The 20,554-nt window shown below is 41.0% G+C and overlaps 1 long non-coding RNA gene across 2 annotated transcripts in view; it reads left to right on the top strand.

The window, feature by feature from the left end:
• LOC138989524 (uncharacterized) overlaps window positions 1-20,554 on the top strand; it is a 186,054-nt gene that overhangs the window by 29,452 nt on the left and 136,048 nt on the right. The window contains exon 5 of one of the 2 annotated variants that reach the window (XR_011465815.1): window positions 14,837-14,946. The exons of the other annotated variant lie outside the window; for it this stretch is intronic. This is a non-coding gene — a long non-coding RNA (uncharacterized lncRNA). Of the gene's footprint in view, window positions 1-14,836; window positions 14,947-20,554 lie in introns of those variants that run through there. 2 annotated transcript variants of the gene reach the window in all.

Below are 20,554 nucleotides of genomic sequence, written 5' to 3'. Positions count from 1 at the left end.
ATAGTTTTGGGCAGTAGACAGTTAACTTCTTCCATCTGGTGGGGGTTTCAGTATCTAGAAAACAGCTCAAAGGACCTGACTCAGAATATTATCTACAGCCCTTGAGGAGGAACTAAAGGTCCTTGACTTTGTTTAATAGCAGAATTATTATTGTTTTGTTTTGTGTGACTGTTTTCCTTTCTTTCTGCATCTTCTCACTTCTCCGATTAAATTTATTTTTAACTGGAGTTTTTCTACAGACAAAAGGCAGGTGGAAGACATGGGGGGTGGGTGGGTAGAGTCCTGTTCTGGGAAGCCCTAATAGAATCCTGCTCAGTTACATTGCCTCTGACCAAGTGAGAATGATTTTATTACTTACAAAGGTTTTTAAAATGTAAATTGTATCTATAATACACATCGTAAGTAGTGAAGTCCTATGAATATGATGGTTGGATGGTTGATGCATATCCAATTTAAAACCTTGTGTTTTGAGATACAGGAATTTGAGAGGTACATCATTCTATATTTGAGCTTCAGTTGGGACCAGGCCTCTGGAATCCTTTGACAATTCAGCAGCCTTCCTGTTCCAAGCACCTTCTTACCCTCCTCTGGATATTAGCACTCACAAAATACTCTTGTAGCTTCTGGGAAATCTATAATTGACTCAGATGCCCCAAGGTTTGGGGGCTTAAGCTGCTGTCCCTCCCAGGAACATTTATCACAGAAAAGACCAATGAGAGCCATAGATGCCACTGTTAGAAAAAAAGATGGACTTTTAGGCATGAGGAGCTTTCATATCTTTCATTATCAGTCATTATCAGGGCTTCTCTGGTGGCTCAGCTGCTAAGGAATCTGCCTGCCATGCAGGAGACTTGAATTCAATCCCTGTTGAGAAGATTCCCTGGAGAAGGGAATGGCTACCTACTCTAGTATTCTTGCCTGAAGAATTCCATGGACAGAGAAGCCTGGCAAGCTGTAGTCCATAGGGTTGCAAAGAGTCAGATACAATGAAGTGACCAAGGCTTTCATTTTCACTTTTCAGTCATTATTGGGAACTAAGCACGTGCACAACACACATACTCCACGTTCTTCTAGACAGAGCCACTTACCGAAATAAATAAATAAGTTGCATTACTAAAACTTCCAAAGTAAGAGAGGAAATCAAAGGCAATGGAAAAATAAGAGAAGAATAAGTTGATTCTAAGGAGATTAACATTTCAAACAGATGTTAAATCCTTTATTCCTACGATTATTGTCATTATTAGAAAGATGATATAACCCTATAAGAAGTGGAGAAATGGACAAGAATCGTTCCCATAATCCTTTGCCCAATACAGAAGTTACTTTTTCAAAAATTTTTTGTTTCAACAATCTGATTATAGAGATTAAGAAAACTTTATTTAGGAAAATCAACTTGCTTACCATGACACAGCTTATACAGAACTCCTCAAGATCTGCAAAGAAGACACTCATCTAAGGATGGCTGATAAATTATATTGGACTGTTGTCTACTGATTTTTAAGTGCCGTCAAATCATGTAGCCTGTGTCTAATAAAGACTCTATGAACAGTACATTCCATTGGGCTTACTTTAGGAATGACAACTCTTCTCGGACTTCTCTGAAGTTCTAGAACAAACTATAAAAGCAGGACTGGGCCAGACTCCAGGGTTTCAGTGTCTAAGCCCAACCTTTCCCCTCCTACACTCTGCTACTTTATTCAGTTGTTAAGTTTAGAATGGGTCTTGTTAATAGTTTTCTCTGATTGATTCGTTCTCTCAGATGAGTATAACAGCTTCTTTTCTAGTGAAAATAAATTTAGGTAGGGAAAGAAAAGAAACAACTCCTTGAGGCAGTTGGTATTTTGGTTTTTGATTGTAGATGAGGAAACCAAGGCCCAGAATATTGAGTGGAGCAGGCCTTATTACAGGTCTGTGAACCTCCAAAGCCCATGCTCTCAAACCCTGTGCATGGTTAGGAAACAAAAGGGAGTGATGCTACTGCTTCTCAATGCTGTGTCTTGTTAGATGCTAATTAAGCACAATGCTCTTTTCTCTCAAGTCCACACTCAGCCTCAGAATCCTTTGCAACACAGGACTCTAGGCAACCACAGCCAACCAATGGGTTTGATATAATGTGAAACCTATAGACCAGCCTGGCAAGGCAATATATTCCTTCCCTGAGCTAGACTCATGCTACAAGTAGAGCCCTGAGTGCCTGCCTGTACCACCTATGTGAGTCTGTGAGCAAATCCCTTAAACTTTCAAAGCCTCTTTCTCTACCTTTCATGAGTGGAGGGAACAATACTAACCACTTTCTATGGTTGATGTGAGGAGCACAAATGAGAAAATATGTGTAAAAGCACTTGGTAAGCTTTTTAAATGTAGGGATGGATGATTATATTTAGTTTTACAGATAGGAAAAACTGATTGTACTCACAGAATTCATCACCACTTTAGGTATTTATTCTTTTTAGTGCACGTTTAAAAACCAAGTTTAGCATACTTTTATTGTTATCTCATTTGAAAGTTGCTAAACTGTGTTGCAAAATTCTGCTAATGATTTTTTCCCCCCAATTTTTCCCTTTCTTACAGTAATGATGTTGCTACCTGCCCTAACACATGAGGTTGCCTTCAAATACTGTGAAGGTGGTCTGGCCTCTAACAACTTTGTCACTTCTTTTTTAAAAAAATATTTTATTTACTTATTTATTTTGGCTGCACTGGGACTTAGTTGCTGTTTGTGGGATCTAGTTCCCTGACCAGGGATTGAAACTGGACCTCCAGCATTGGGAGCATGGAGTCTTAACCACTGGATCAGCAGGGAAGTCCCCCTTTTCTTTTCTTGAGTGGCCATGACACCATCCTTTCCCCTGCACCCAGCACTGGGAAATTGAGGAGGCGTGTGATTTACGAGGGTATGAGCAACATGAAAGATCAAAAAAAAAAAAAAAAAAGCAGCCTACCCCTTTTAACCTAGGTTAAAATTGATGGGGAACCCCACCTAGGCTTGCAGGAGCACAGACGAGACTGGTTACTGGAAACTGGGGTGGATGGCCCTGGAGGGGGCTGCCAGTCAGGAGCTGGAAGCTTTAGCAGGTGAGTGAATGCAGCCTGTGGTACTCTGTGATCCAGCAGATGACCAGAGCTGGGAAGGCAAGGAAGCTTTTGGTGTGGCCCATGTGCTCTGATTTTGGGACACAGAGAGGTAGAGAAGGGGGAGCCCAGGGTGCACAGAAGACGCCCAGAGCAGCAGACATTCAAAAAGACAAGTAGAGTAGTATTTGGAGGAATGAGATTTATTTGAGGCCATGGCAGAAGATCAAGAGAAGAGGAGGAGCAGGACATGTGATCTGTAGCTCTTTTTTTAAAAAATGCATTTTATTCAAGTATAGTTGATTTACAATGCTGTGTTAATTTCTGCTGTACAGAAAAGTTGAGAAGAGTATCCTCATATTTTGGAGAAGTCATCACACTGTATATTAGTTCCTTAGAACTTCTTCATTTTATAACTTAAAGTTTATACCCTTGGACTAACATCTCCCCATTCACTCCACTTGTCAGCTCTTGATAAAACCATCCTACTCTCTGTTTTTATGGGTTAGGCGTTTTTAGATTCCACATGTACTTAAGAACATAAAGTATTTGACTTTATTTATCTGACATTTCACTTAGCATAACGCCCTTAAGGTCCATCCATGTCATCCCAAATGGCAGGATTTTCTCCTTTCTCATGGCTGAAAAATATCCCATTGTATATACGTTCCATATATTCCTTACCCATTTACCTATTGCTGGACACTTAGTTTGTTTCCGTATCTTGGCTGTTGTGAATAGTGCTGCAATAAACATGAAAGTGCAGATATCTCTTTCCCTTGCTTCGCATATACACCCAGAGATGAGATTGCTAGGTCATATGGTAGTTCTGTTTTTAATTTTTTGAGGAACCATCATACTGTTTTTCATAGTGGCTGCATGAATTAACAATCTACCAACAGTGCACAAGGGTTCCCTTTTCTCCACATCTGTGTCAATTTGTCAATTTCTCCACATCTGTGTCATCGTGTCTTTTTGATGATAGTCATTCTAACAGGTGTGAAGTGATACCTCATTGTGGTTTTGATCTGCATATCCCTGTTGAATAGTGATGCTGAGAATTATTAGACATTTGTGTGTCTTCTTTGAAAATGTCTGTTCAGTTTCTATGTCCATTTTTTAAAAAAATTTTTAAATTGCTGTTGAATTGTGTGAGTTCCTTATATATTTTGGATATTAATCCTTAACTAGAGGTATATTATTTGCAAATATTTTTCTCCCATCCCATACATTGACTTTTCTTCTTGTTAAGTGTTTCTTTTGTTGTGCAGAAACTTTTTAATTTGATGTAGTTCCATGATTAATTTTTGCTTTTGTTGCTTGTGCTTTTGGTGTCATATCCATTGCCAATCCATGTCAAGGAGCTTCCACCTATGTTTTCTTTGAGGCATTTCATGGTTTCAAGTCTTATGTTTAAGTATTTAACTCATTTCAAGTAAATTTTGTGAGTGGTGCAAGATACCCATTCTTATACACGTGAGTCTTATGTTTTAATCTTTAACCCATTTCAAATAAATTTTGATAGTAGTGAAAGATGCTTTTTCTTGTGCATGTGGGTATCCAGTTTTCCCATCGTCGTTTAGGGAAGACACTTTCCTCATTGAGGAATTATGGCTCCACTGTCAAATATTAGTTGACTATATATGTGAGGGTTTATTTCTGGCTCTCTATTCTGTTCCATTGCTCTACATGTCTCTTTTTATGTTAATACCATATTGTTTTGATTACTGTATCTTTGTAATATAGTTTGAAATCAGGAAGTGTGAGGTTTCCAGCATTGTTCTTTCTCAGGAGTGCTGTGACGATTCAGGGTCTTTGTGGTTCCATACAAATTTAGGTCTTTTTTCTATTTCTATGAAAAACACCGCTGGAATTTTGAATAGGGATTGCACTGAATCTGTAGAGGTTTTGGATATTATGGACATTTTAATAATACCAATTCTTCTGGTGTATTAACATGGCACATCTTTCTATTTGTGTCTTCCTCAGTTTCTTTCATCGAAACCTTATAGCTTTCAGTGTACAGATATTTTATCTTCTTGGTTAAATTTTTTCCTAAATATCTTATTATTTTTGATGCTAATATAAATAAGATTGTTTTCTTTATTTCTTTTTATAGTTAATGTATAGAAATGCAACTACCTTCTGTGTATTGATTCTGTATCCTGTGGCTTAATTTGTTGATTATTTCTCAGTTTTTTAGTAGAGTCTTAAGAATTTTTTATGTATAAGATTCATCTGGAAACAAAGACAGTTTTATATTCTTCCTTTTCAGTTTGGATGCCTTTTGTGTCTTTTTCTTTCTGATTGCTCTGGCTAGGACTTCCAGTACTATGTTGAATTGAGTAGAGAGAGTGGACACCCTTGACTTATTTCTGATCTTAGAGTAAAAGGTCTCAACCTTTTATTGTTAAGGATGAGTTAGCTGTGGGCTTGTCATATATGACTTTTATTATGTTGAAGTACACTCCTTCTGTATCCAATTTGTTTAGAGTTTTTTATTGTAAAAGCATGTGGTGTTTGGTCAAATGGTTTTTCTGCATCTATTGGGATGATCATATAATTTTTTTTCTTTTATTATAAGGTAAGTTCCTTGCATACAAACCTTCAGTTTTCAGACTTTCAAAGATGCTAACATGCACTTGCATGCCCAATCATGTAAGTTAGTCACATATCTAGCATACATTGTTACATGCATACATAGCCTATAAGTAGTTGTATTTTTGCACACTTTGCTATACTGTACTATATAGAGTACAGCAGTACAGTATCTTTATTTGAAGCCCAGGATGTCAGGAAACAAGTGTAAAAGCAGTGGGATGTAGCTGGTAATACTGAATTTTTCAAGGTACTGTACTGTAAGATTCAAAATGTTTATTTTATGTGTTTTTTTAATGTATTATTTGTGTGAAAAGTATTATAAACCTATTACAGTACAGTACCATATAGCTGATTATGTTAGGTGAGTATCTAAGCTAACTTTGTTGGGCTTAATGAACAAACTAGACTTATGAACACATTCTTGGAATGGAACTCATTCATATGTAGAAATTTACTGTATTAATTTGGGGTTTCACATTTATTGATTTGAATATGCATTCCTGGAATACACTCCATTTGATCACAGTGTATCCTTTTAATGTAATGTTGAATTCAATTTACTAGTATTTTGTTGAGAATTTTTGCATCTCTATGCATCAGCAATACTGGCCTCTAGTTTTCTTTTTTTTGCATTGTCCTTATCTGGATTTGATATCAGGATAATGTTGGCATTGTAAAATGAATTTACATTTCCTTTACATGAAGGAAGTGTTTCCTTCTCTTCGATTTTTGGGAGGAGTTTGAGAATAATTGGTATTAATTACTTGGATGCTTGGGCTTCCTTTGTGGCTCAGCTGGTTAAGAATCCACCTGCAATGTGGGAGGCCTGGGTTTGACCCCTCGGTTGGGAAGATCCCCTGGAGAAGGGACGGGCTACCCACTCCAGTATTCTGGCCTGGAGAATTCCAAAGACTGTATAGTCTATGGGGTCACAAAGAGTCAGATATGACTGAGCGACTTTCACTTGGTAGAATTCACCAGTGAATTTCACTTGGTAGAATTCACCAGTGATCTTGCTGTTTTCTTTGATGGGAGGTTTTTGATTATGGATCCATTGTCCTTACTTGTTGATATGTTCTGATGTTTGATTTTTTTCATGAATCAGTCTTGGTAGGTTGTATGTTTCTAGGAATTTATCCATTTTTTCTAGGTAATTCAATTTGTTGCCATATAACTGTTCAAGGTATTCTCTTATGACCCTTTTTATTTCTGTGGCATTAATTGTATCATCTCTTTCAAATTTGATTTTGTTTGAGTGTTTTCTCTTTTTTCATAGTTAGCTTGGTTAATATTTTGCCAGTTTTGTTTATCTTTTCTAAAATTAGCTTTTAACATTGTTAATGTTTTCTATTATTTTTATTCTCTCTGTTTCTTTTATTTCTGCCTTGACCTTTATTATTTCCTTCCTTCTGCTAACTTTGGGCTTAGATTCTTCTTTCTGATTTCTTGAGCTTAATGTTGGCTGTTAAATGTATAAGATGCTTTCAGTTCAGTTGCTCAGTCGTGTCCGACTCTTTGTGACCCCATGAATTGCAGCATGCCAGGCCTCCCTGTCCATCACCAACTCCTGGAGTTCACTCAGACTCACGTCCATGGAGTCAGTGATGCCATCCAACCATCTCATCCTCTGTCGTCCCCTTCTCCTCCTGCCCCTAATCCCTCCCAGCATCAGAGTCTTTTCCAATGAGGCAACTCTTCGCATGAGGTGGCCAGAGTACTGGAGTTTCAGCTTTAGCATCATTCCTTCCAAAGAAATCCCAGGGCTGATCTCCTTCAGAATGGACTGGTTGGATCTCCTTGCAGTCCAAGGGACTCTCAAGAGTCTTCTCCGACACCACAGTTCAAAAGCATCAATTCTTTGGCGCTCAGCCTTCTTCACAGTCCAACTCTCACATCCATACATGACCACAGGAAAAACCATAGCCTTGACTAGATGGACGTTTGTTGGCAAAGTAACGTCTCTGCTTTTGAATATGCTATCTAGGTTGGTCATAACTTTCCTTCCAAGGAGTAAGCGTCTTTTAATTTCATGGCTGCAGTCACCATCTGCAGTGATTTTGGAGCCCCCCAAAATAAAGTCTGACACATGTAGCCACAAAACAAAAGCCACCATAGAGTCTCACAAGCCAAAGGGAAAAGAATCAAACATACCACTGTGGAAAATCATCAATTCATCAAGAAAAGTAGCAAAAGATGAACAAGAACACTAAGGAACTACAAAATATCCAGAAAAATTTAATACAACAGTGCTAATAAGTCCTTACATATCAATAGTTACTCTAAATGTAAATAAATTAAATTCTCCAGTTAAAAGGCATAGAATAGTTGTATGGGAAGAAAAAAAACACAGGCTCAAACTTTATGCTGCCTATGTGATGTTTACTTAACTTTAAAGCCACAGATAGGCTCAAAGTGAAGATATGGGGAAAGATATTCCATGTAAGTGAAACCGAAAGAGAGCATGAGGAGCTATAATTGTATTAGAGAAAATAGATATTTAGGTAGAAATGGTGACAAGAAGCAAAGAAGATCATTATATAAAGATTCATCAAGAAGCTGTAACAATCATAAATATACATGTACCCAACATTGGAGCACCTAAATATCTTAAATACTAACAGATTTGACAGGAGAAATGTGGATTCTTTGGCCTTGGGCAAAACCATCTGAGTCAGAATTGCAGGGGTATCCCAGGAAGCTGTTTTACAAAGGCTTACCAGGTCATTCCTTGGAGAAGGCAATGGCACCCCACTCCAGTACTCTTGCCTGGAAAATCCCATGGACGGAGGAGCCTGGTAGGCTGCAGTCCATGGGGTCGTGAAGAGTCGGACAAGACTGAGAGACTTCACTTTCACTTTTCACTTTCATGCATTGGAGAAGGAAATGGCAACCCACTTCAGTGTTCTTGCCTGGAGAATCCCAGGGACGGGGGAGCCTGGTGGGCTGCCGTCTGTGGGTTCGCACAGAGTCAAACATGACTGAAGCGACTTAGCAGCAGCAACCAGGTCATTCCTAGGGACCCTGCATTTTGAGAACCACGGTTTTAGAATTTTGCACTAGAAAAATAGTTTCTGTAGACTTAAGTGATTGTGATTATCGTGCACGATTTTAAAATCTTTGGTTTTATAGTTCAAACATCTTTCTTCTTTTATTACTTAACTCTAATCCTTTTATCCTTATTTTAATTGTTTAAGTGTATATGTAGGTCACCTTCAACATTTTTAGATAGGGTATAAATGATTAAAGAATAAAGTTGAAAGTGAAAGTGAAGTTGCTCAGTCTTGTCCAACTCTTTGCGACCCCATGGACTGTAGCCTACCAGGGTCCTCCATCCATGGGATTTTCCAGGCAAGAATACTGGAGTGGGTTGCCATTTTCTTCTCCAGGAGATCTTTCCAACCCAGGGTTTGAACCAGGTCTCCTGCATTGTAGGCAGATGCTTTACTGTCTGAGCCACCAGGGAAGTCCCAAAGAATAAAGTTAGGATATTATAAATAATAGTCCCCCACCTCCTGCTGTTGTTGATTCGTATATATCTGTTTCAGACCATGCTGGGTTTTTTTTAATGTGAAATTTTACTTTTGGATAAAGTTGTTTAAAACTTAAACTGTTCACCTCACAGTTCACATTCTGACTCATCCATTTGCACACTTCAGTTTGCGTCTCAGCCTGCATTCCCAATATCTACAGGTCATTACACTTATATTTAAAAATGTGTTTCATTTTCTAGGGAACTTCTTCAAGGCTCATAGGGGGACCAACTGTGAGTACAGAAGGCAAAGGTCACGGGGGAAGTGTTTCTAGAGACGCCGAGTATTGTTACCAAAGATCTAGCACCCTGGCCTGCTTTACACCAAACACATTTCCCAGGGGCTCTCTTGCAAAGTAAAGATGCAGTAAAGACATTCATCTATTCTTAGTATCTGCCAGACTTGGTTTTAAGTCCTGGCTTGGTCACTTACTGCTGTGTAACTAACTCTGCATGTGATTCTTAACCTCTGAAGCTTTGGTTTCAGAGACTTAAGTGGAGGAAATAGCAGTGCTTAGTGAGAGATTGGATAAAACAGGTGAAGAAGAGGAATGCAGCCAAGATGATGCTGAGAATATTTTTTTGAAGGTCAGGGAAAAGGGTTATTCCTAGGAGCACTCTCAGAGGGTTTTAATATGTTTGGGCACAGCACAATAATTGGGCTGGTCCCAGTTTTAGCATCCTCAAAGCCCTTTTCAAATTGTCACTCACTTTCCCTTTATAGCTTTCCACTCACCAGTCATAGTGGGGATCTCCGATACAGTGGTTAGCAATCTACATCCCATTTTTACAAGTTTTATTGGAGCACAGTCACATCCATTCACCATTGATTCATGCATCCTCTGTGGTTGCTATCGTGCTGCAATAACTGAGTTAAATATTTGCGACAGAGACCAAATGGCCCACAGAGCCCAAAACATTTACTACTGAGTCCTTTACAGAAAATGTTTGCTGACTTTGGTTCCAAGACAAGGTTTTCTGGCCCCACCCTGTCTCTCCCCTCAGAACCTTCAGAAGAGATTGGCTGATTTGAGACATTCTCTTGACAAAGTTGTTCCTGGTGTCAGTCCTCATCTATAGCATTTTCTTTTTAGCATCAGCCTTTAAAAGTCATGTCCTAAGAAAGAAGTGATGTAGAAACTGAAGGCAGAATCAATAGAGTGCATTTTGGATTGTGGAAATTTTCTCTTCACTCAAGTCCTACTGCACTGGCAAAACACCTGCAGAGATTGGACATACTTTTGCAATTGGTAGAACTGAAAACAGCTTTGTTAACAGACCTCCTTCCTGGTCAGTACTACTAGTATTCTCAAATTAGAAGGAAGGCAGAGATAGAGGTAAGAATGGGGGGTCCAGTAGGGCAATTTTGGGGCTACTGCTTAATCTCCTTGGGCCCATTTTATATTTTCTCTCGGTACTGAAGACTTGACCATTTAGGGGTACAGGCAAGTTTTGCAGGCTAATGAAAGCTGAGTGATGAAAGCTGAGTCCTGCTGCTGCATACTTAAGCCAGATGTTAACAAGATCTGATGGGTGGGCTGCCTTGGAGGACCCCCAAGCCCTCCAGTTTATTGTGGAGACCCAGTGACAGAAAGCGTTGGTGTTTCCTGAGGTTGATGCCCCCACTCCAGATCCAGCCTCCTCTGCCTGGGCAGGACCTTCCATCCCAGTGGTTTTTCCTCCTCCTTTGCCTACTTTTCTCACTTCTCCTCCTTCCAACATGCAGTTCTTTCTGCCCTGGCTCCTTTCCATTTCCTTTCATTTTTGGGGGGCAAACTCCCATTCCTCCTTCAAACTCCATTTAACTTCTCCTCTGCTGTGAATCTTTGCCACATGGAATCTCTTCTCTCTGTGACCCCAGAGTCTCTTCCTACTCCATTGTAGCCTCACTCAGATAGTATATTTGCATTTTTATCTCTTGCTCCCTTCCATAGTGTGCAGGGACTACATTTTTTTCAGTTTCATATCCCAGTTTCTACCGTAATATCTGGCACACAGAGAGCACCAGTAAATGCAAAGTGATTACGCTTCAAGGTGATGAGCAGGCGCAAATTACTTAACCTGTTTAAGCCTCAGACGTAGCATTGTTGTGAGGAGTGAATGAACTGATTAGGTATGGTGCTGAGGGTGGTGTCTGATACACAGTGACGTCTCAGTGTCAGCTTCTGTGTTACTGCTAATACCCTCCAAATCTTAAATTATCTAATATAATAAGCAACAGTACTGATAATGACGACATGGTGACGGATAACTTGTTGGGTGAAAGCTTCTTTCATTCTCTTGCATTCCCTCAGTGGGGCTGTTGACAAAGGCCAGCCTGCTACCTAAATGGAAAAGCTGTGCTTAGTAGTGAGGGACCTGGTTTCTTCCAAAGCTTCTTCCCACTTGAGCAAAGTTTGAAGTCTCTGAACTTTTCTTCAATCAGGTCAAGCGATCCTGGGCAGGGGGGAACCAACACCAAAGGCCAAGGAATGGGCTCCAACACCCCAACTCATTAATATCATCAGCATCCTAACAAATGGGAGGCCGGAGAGCCAGACCGAGCAGCCACTTGGTCACATGGCGGGGGTCTGCCCCGGGGCCCTGCGCACATTGAGCGGATGGGCACAAGTGCCATCCATATTTCTCTGTGCAGCCCTGGCCCCCACCTCCCGTGTTAACCTGCTGAGCGGGCTTGGCCCAGGTTCTCATGCTTCACAGAGAAGATTTATTCCTCAAGACTGACCTACATGGATGTATGTATCTAAATTCACAAAAGCTTGAGTTTGATGGCAAGCAACAAAAGGTCAGAGGAAAAGCAGGCAAGGCGTTTAAATCAAAATGATGAAACTGGGTAATTTCATTAGCAACAGTTGTATTTACTGGAAGTCACAGATGGCGCAGTTTAGCTCATAGCCAAGTTTTTAGGACAAAATAAGAATGAAGAAAGAAATATTTCAAGGGAGAGGTGGTTAAAAATTAAATAGGCACCAGATGGCTCAAGACTGTCCTTCCTATAAATTTGGTGAACGAAGGCATGCTGAATCCAAAGGCTTTCTGAATGGGATTAGAGCTTGGAAAGGGACTTTAAGAATATATAAATAAGACCTTTAAGAGAGAGAGAGCGATTGAGTGTGGAATTATATAGAGTGGAGGTGACAACTATATAAACTGTATTATGTTTTATTTATTTAGCATTCATGGAGAACCTACTGTGTGCCGTGTCCTGTTTTTAATGTCTACTGTGATGCAAAGGAAGGTTGTATTTTTCTGGAATATTGGAAAGCTCCTTGCCTAGGCTAAAAGACAAGGAGAAGATGGTTTTGAAATGCATCTGGTTATGGAGACACACTTGTTTCTTCTTTGGTGCCTTTACTGAGAAGTATTTAATGATTTCCCATCTCTTGGAGATGAAAATCTGAACTCTTTATCATGCACAGAGCCCTTTGTGAGCTAATTTACCTCTCTGTGCTTGGAGTTCTCAAAGCTGCTGTGCATCAGACTGTCCAAGGGACCTGCATTTTAGTGAGTGGCTTGGTTCAGGCAGATGCAGACTAAGGGATGAGAAATGCTGTTCTAGACTCTTTTCTCACCTGTCCTCATCATGCCTTATGCTGTGTTCCCTGAATTCCCAAGTCTCATGCTATTACACCTTTGCACATGGTATTTCCTAATGCACCTCTCCCATTTTGTCCTCATCTTCTCAGCTTAAGAAAGAAATCTCCGGAAGCACCTTTCTTGCTACCAGGGGCCAGACCATGTAGATCCATTATAAGGCTTTGACTGTTACTCTGAGTGGATTGGGGGTCTTTGCATAATTTTGAGTAGAGAAGAAGTAAGAGGTGATATGTGTTTAGTAGGCTCATTCTGAGAGCTTCAGTTCTAGTAATAATTGTCTTTTATCAGACTAACCATTCCTGCTGCTATAAACTGTGGACACTCTATGAAATACTTGTTTGAAGGCACTAGAAAGCAATGGATAGCAGGCAGAAGTTGAAAGGGACTTGACATTTGAAATAGAGGGGCAGTATTGCGTGAGGCTCGCTTCCTGAATCTTTTCTCCTGAGGGCACTTCTCAGTCTGTGCTTTGTGTGCTGGAGGAGGTCAAGGGGAAAGCCACTCTCTTACTCTCAAGGCTGTCAGAGCAACTAACTGAGGCAGGATATACCAGAAAGTGATGGCCATCAAAGCTGCATATAAGCTTCCCTCCATTCCTGAACTGCCCCCTGAATTGAGCAAATATAGGATGAGATTTTAGGAGCCCAGGAGGAAATTAAGAGTAGCTCACTAGCTCAGTTGGTAAAGAATCTGCCTGCAGTGAGGTAGACTTGGGTTCGATCCCTGGGTTGGGAAGATTCCCCAGAGAAGGGATAGGCTACCCACTCCAGTATTCTGACCTAGAGCATTCCACGGACTGTATAGTCCAGGGGGGTTGAAGAGTCGAACATGGCTGAGTGACTTTCACTTCACTTCACTTCACTATAAGTGCTCAGCAGAAATTTTGCCTTCTGGAGAGAAGTTGCATTGGGAGTTGAAAACTGCCGAGATTGAGGGGAGCTGGGTAAACCCCTTGGGCTTACCATTAGAAATCCCAGAAAGACCACATGGTACAGTAAAGATCACATTTTAGGACTAAGGTGCTGAAATAGACCTGCTCTAACAAAGCCTACAACTAAGCTTCCTCTAGTTCAAGGTGATTCATTGGTACTTAAAATGTCCACAGGGGCAAAACTCAGCACTCTCTAGAGAAAGATATATGATGTATCGTTCAAAATGTCTGTATACCTTTAAATGATAGAATCCCCCAGGTAGAAGAGGCTGGGAATGTATGCATTTTAAGATTTTTATATCCTTTGCTTGTTTCTTTGATTTTTTATGTATTGAAAAGAAATCTCTATCCTTAAATCATTTCATGTTACGCAATACCTTACTTTGGAGAAGGGAATGGGAACCCACTCGAGTATTCTTGCCTGGAGAATCCCATGGACAGAGGAGCTTAGTGGTTTACAGTCCATGGGGTCACAAAGAGTCAGACATGACTGAGCGACTAACCTAATACCTTACTATAGATGCTCTTTTGATCGTCAGAATTTCAAGATCCAATACCCAGTGATGTTTCCAGTGTTACTGTCTGGTGTACAGGGAATCCATTTATCTTTGCGTCACTATTCATGTTTTCTCTGCAACTTTAGCTCTATTTCCCGTTACACTCTCAGGCATTATCTCGATTCTTGATAATTTTATTATAGACCTATGTGATGTTTCCAGTATTTTGGTCTCCCCATTCCCTGAGCTCCCATTGCTGATGATTCTGCCCCACCCTAATTTAGTCACTCACTGTCAAGGTGAAACCCCAGACCTTGTCCTTATTAGTAACTGCAGCGCCTTCAACAGTCACAATTGCAAACATCCACCTCTTTGACGGTGACTTTCTCTCTTTTTAGCTCTTTCTTTCCTTTCCTACCCCAGCTCCCACCTCCCTTCATCTGTTAGTCATAGATCCACCTACATTAGGTCTCTAACTTCCCAGAAGTCTTCTCTCTCCTTACCATCTCAATTCCTTTGCATACCCACCTCCCTTACCCACCTCCTACTTCTTCATTCTGCCTCGATTCACCCCAAACCTGATGAAATGTAATCATTTGTCTCCTACAGCCCGGTGCCTTTGCAGCTGGACAAAACCACAAAGCCAGAATAGAGGACGTCAACAGAGCCCTCCGCGCTGTCTCCTCTTTCCTGCTGTGAGACAGCTGTTTCCACCTTTCTCCACTAAGCCTCCAGATCCCCTCCTTCTCCTCCCTTTCAGACCTGGTGTCCTATTATACTGAAAAAAAAAAAAAAATGAAAGAAAGAAGGAATCAGCCAAGAACTTCCATAGGCTCTCTACCACATCTCCGGCCTTCTATGCTGTGCTCGTTTATTCTCCAGGGGATCAAGACAAAAAGCTCATAAATTCCATTCCTCCCCTGGGGCACTACCTCCTGAGCCTACTGCTCCAGTGCTTCTCTTGTTTCTCAGAACATCAGCTGTTTCCCTCTCTGCTCAATCATTTCCAACAGCATACCATTTACCTTAAAAAGTAAAAGTATGAGGAGATCCCTGGTGGTCTATTGGCTAAGACTCCATACTCCCAGGGCAGGGGCCCAGGTTCAATCCCTGATCAGGGAACTAGATCCTGCACACCACAACTAAGACCTGGTGCAGCCAGATTAAAACAAAGAATTAGAAGTCTTTCTACTTTTCCTTTAACTGCTGTAGTATGACTCCTTATTACAGCTGCTGCTGCTGCTGCTGCTGCTAAGTCGCTTCAGTCGTGTCCGACTCTGTGCGACCCCAGAGACGGCAGCCACCAGGCTTCTCCGTCCATGGGATTCTCCAGGCAAGAACACTGGAGTGGGTTGCCATTTTCTTCTCCAATGCGTGAAAGTGGAAAGTGAAAGTGAAGTTGCTGAGTCGTGTCCAACTCTTAGCTACCCCATGAACTGCAGCCTACCAGGCTCCTCCGTCCATGGGATTTTCCAGGCAACAGTACTGGAGTGGGGTGCCATTGCCTTCTCCCCTTATTACAGTTGCTCTGCTCCAAAGCACCATGTCTGGTTGCTGCCCCATGTCTGATGTAACTCCTGATCTCCATCATCTTTGCAGTAACCCCAAAATTGTACCTTAGGTGATTTAGTCTGTTGTCTTTTTATTGTTTCTTTAAGCAGCATTGCATTTCGATGGAGTTATGGGTGATCATGATTTTCTTCCTTTTACTTATTTGTTCTTTCTTTCTAAATCTTCTATGATGAATATGCAGTACTTTGGTTAAAGTGGGAAACAATAAGATTATATATAAAAAGAAACACCATATTTTGTGAATAATTTACAATCAATTTTTATAGCAAAAATTGGCAGTGGGTTGGAGTGGAATGGGCATCGGGACTGGGGCCAGTTCTACTCCTGACTTGCTCCTGAGAAAGCCACTTAAATTCTCTGAATTTTGGATTCCTCAGCTGTGAAGGGGAGAAACTGCCATTTTCCCAATATTCCTTTCAACAAGGGATCTTAAAAGAAAACTGGGTATGAATATGCTTTGGGGGCTATACCAGTGCAGGCCCTTATCCCTCTTTCCCCATGCATTTGTAGTGAGCTACATGGACATCTTCCTTTTACTAATGAGGAAATAAGGATAATAAGATTGCACCAGTTTAAAGCCCCATCAAAGGTGAGCAGTAACAGGATCAGCTTTCATGCTTCTTGGTCAGGTTCTTCTCTGTGTCCTGATTTCTTCATCCATCCCATCTCCAAAATATACAATATCGAGTCTTCTCTCCATCAGAGATGACTGTAAAGGCTGGTTGACAAAGAAGAGCACTGTGAAGGTATATTGGACCACCAAATGCTATGGAAATATTGCCTGAAAGCCACTGAAGGCATCTGGGTTTTAACACCTGTTAGATCATGTGGGACCTTCACAGATATTGGCTAATAGTTTTGTCGTGTGCCAAAGCTGTGATCTGGGATTCTAGCACTGAAGCCTGCTTGGGTGAGGGTATGCTGACTCCTGTGTATGCAGAACATGGAGTGTGTGCAGCAGTTGTTTTATTGTGATTCTGTTCTTTATTTCCTTCTTTTCCTTCTTCTGACTTGTCTTGGATTTCTAATAAGTAGGCAGAGGAAAGCTCCCTGATACCTTAAAGGGAATGGATTTTGTGCATCCCTAGGCATGGCCTGATCCCCATGTTGGTAACCTGCTGGGTAAAGAAGTACTTCCTTTTCTTTTGTTGTAGAAAAAATATGGTATAGGAAAGCATGGCTGTGTCCCAGATCTGGGGTGATTCCCTGGGACAGACTGCCAAGTGAGGGATCTTGGCTTTGATCAAGAAAGGATTCAGGAGTGAAACATCGTAAAGTGAAAGCAAGTTTATTTATTTAGAGAAATACATACTCCATAGACAGAGTGTGGGCCATCTTAGAAGGTGTAAGAGGCAGCCCCAGTCCCTGGGGTTGTCTGAGAAACTAATAGCCTCCTAAGCTGCGGGGCTGGTTAGTTTTTATGGGCTGGGTAGTTTCATAGGCTAATGAGTGGGAGCAGCATTCTATTTGGAGAAGGGGTGGGGATTTCCAAGAATTGGGGCACCATTCACTTTTTGAGCTTTTATGGTTAACCTCTAATTTGTCATGGTGCCTGTGGGTGTGTCATTTAACTAAGGTATTACAATGAGCATGTGATGAGGTTCAGGGTCTACTGGAACTCGAATCTTCTGCCATCTTGGACCTAGTTGGTTCTAACCACTTTTTTGTGGTATCCTGCTCTTAATGGCTGTATCATTCTTTTTATGCCCCTTCCTTCCTGTCTCACTTTCACTTGTCCTTAAATTCAGCCCTGAGTCTCCTCATCCAAGATATGATGAAAGAACTACTATTTTCACTGGAGCAAGTGATTCTCAAGACATGGAACTTGCACATGAATTCCCTCACTGCCCAGTCCTCTATGCTTTGACCCACAGGTTCTCACTTTCCAGGGAGAAATTAATCTCTGTGTTTTCCCGCAGTCACCATCCCCATTCTTCACAAAGAAGGCCATATTATTTATTGAATGTCTGCTTTGTACTAGGGATATTAATATACCTTGCTCCATTAAATATCAAGGCATCCTTTTAAGGTACATAATAAGACAGTTAATGAAACTCTTTGACCCTGTTGTGTAGAGATGTATAGATAAATTGAAGCCCAAAGGCTAAGAAGCCACAGGACTGTGAATTGAAAGAAATTCTCTGTAATTCCAGAGCAGAGATCTTTCTACCATCCCAAGTGATTTTTTCAAGGCTTTTGCTCCCTAAAGTTTTCCTGACAAGCTCTCCCTCTACCCTTTAAAGTGAAAGGATCCCATACTTCCTTAGCCTTCATCTTCCCCTACTGAAGAGAGCATGTATTTTGACTTTTGTCCTCAAGCATACTGGGATGTTGACAAATCCATCCAGACAGGAGCACCTAGAGCTGCTTCCTGCTCAACAGAGGAGTTTCCTGGGGGAGAAGAAGGACTCCACCCAAAAAGGTTTTCTTGATAATTGGATTGTTAGAGTTTTCAGGGAAAGAGTCTGAATCCAAATAAGCACAATCTAAATGTAAATGAATGTTTACATGGGTATTTGGAGGGACTCTTGGGTTGGAATACTGATGTGGAGGTATTTAGTAAAGCACAGGGAGCTAGCTGACTTTGGAGCCCAGAGTTTGGAAACCCCTCCTCCTGTTCTGATTGAGAGAGAGGGAAAGAGGAATGGATCTGGCTTAAGGACCTCACTGAGCCTGTTTAAGCCTTGTTGTCAATCAGTCGATGAAAACACAATAATGGAAAAACACTTGTTGAGCAGTAAAAGGTGCTGCAGAAATGGCCCCAGTCTCTCAGTAGTTATAGTCCAACCAGACTGTCCTTAGGGGGTCTGTCTTATCATCCAAAGTGAATGTTGTCTTTGTCCTTGACCTTCCTGCTGCACTTCACATTATAGATGGCTGCTCTCCTCATTTGTTCAGATTTTAGGGAGCCCAGGACTCAAGACCTGAGCTTTTGCTCTTGGCTCTGTTTCTTCTCTTTCAGATAGTTCATCTGTCCTCTTTGCTCTGGTTGCTCCCCTCTACTGTTGATTCTTCCCCATGCCTGAACTCATGGGTAATCAATAGTCTCCCACACAAGTGTTCAGATCCTATCCATAGAACCAGCTTGTCTCCTTGCAGGTAGAGAGTATGTCTAACACCACTATATGCTCTGGAGGGCAGAGCCCCTTGTCGCTGCTCCAAACTTGTTTTTTTAATCCTTGCACACAAAACCCAAGAAACATTCATTCAACTTGTAACAAATATGTAATAAACATGACATAATGAATGGTTTTAAGATTAACACATTAAAACAGAAAATATGTGGAATCCCATGATCCTTCCTCCACCCTTCCTTCTACCAGACTAGAAGATATGAGAAGACAACAATAGATTTTTATTAGGTGGGGAGTAAGCATATGATTAGGAACACCCTTTGTTTTCCCAATTCAGTAAATTCAATTAAAAGCTATTTATTGAGACTTTACCATGTTCCAAGTTGGCTGCGAGCTAGATGCTAAGATGTCACTATAATCCCCTCTGCTCTCTGGGGTCTAGAAGAAGAGACAGGTATAGAAAATTGACAATGCAGCATGACCAGGGGGTTCACTCCATGTGAGGAGACGTGGCTTCTGAGAGGAAAGGAAGATATCAGAAAAGCATTCTAAGAAAAGGAAGCATCTGAGTTTTTGTTTTTTTAAATAAAGGCTGAATGGAAATGGGCAAGGCAAGAATAAAGAAGGGGCATACTGAGCAGAAAGTTCTGTGTGGGCAAAGCTGGGAATGAGCAAAGTCCAGTGGGTTGGAGATCTGAGTGGCTTTTCACCAGAGCATAACTCAGTGCAGGGGAAATGGGAAGAGATTGGGGCAGAGGGAGGAAATAGGCCCAGAGGGTCCCTGCAGCCCATCTTAAAATCTTATTCTCTTGCAGCTATGTATAACAAGTGGGGATTGTGGCAGAAGAGAGGCATGGCTGTGAGGTGTTTTACAGACAGGAGCAGGGTGGGCTGTAGGCCAGAGACCAGCTTGGAGCCTATGAAACAGTGCAGAAGGGAGATGATGAGAGATGGAGGTGACAGAGATGTGACACATGCATTTTTCCTTCAAAAATGAGGATGAAAAAGATAAGGGATGTAATTCATCCTTGTTATTCCCTCTAACCCTCTATTGCGAGAAACAGTGTTTGATACATCATAGGCTTTTAAATGTGTAAATGAATGAATGATCCAAAATAGTTATCTAATTCCTACTCTTAAAATTTAAAAACAAATTCATAAATTGAAACAGGATCAGGGTCTGGAAAGTATGGGTGGAACAGTGAAAGAAAGAAGGGAAAGTGAAGTCACTCAGTTGTGTCTGACTCTTTGCCACCTGATGGACTGTAGCCCACCAGGCTTCTCTGTCCATGGAATTCGAGTCCAATTCACTGGAGTGGATTGCCATTTTCTTCTCCAGGGGATCTTCCTGACCCAGGGATAGAACCTGGGTCTCCGCGTGCGGGGCAATCAGACGCTTTACCATCTGAGCCACCATGAATCAACATGGTGGAATAGTATCAGCTAACAAAAATCTAACAAGGTGTCAGTTGCCAAAAACTGGAAGAACTGGCACCAGATGCAGTTTGATTAAGATCCAGCTGGATTCTTTAGAGTAAAATGTATGGCCTTGAATGATACATTTTAATTATCCAAGCTCTTGGTTTATCATCTGTCTTTATGATGGGAATGATGGTATTTTCTCACAAACATGTTGCAAAGATCAAGAGAGAAAACTTATGTCAACATATTTTGCAACCTT

Source organism: Bos mutus, chromosome 10 (genome assembly GCF_027580195.1).
Source record: "Bos mutus isolate GX-2022 chromosome 10, NWIPB_WYAK_1.1, whole genome shotgun sequence".
NCBI classification, from domain to species: Eukaryota; Metazoa; Chordata; class Mammalia; order Artiodactyla; family Bovidae; genus Bos; species Bos mutus.
The sequence above is the reverse complement of the archived record's forward strand: the minus strand, read 5'-3'. Positions and strand labels throughout refer to the sequence as shown.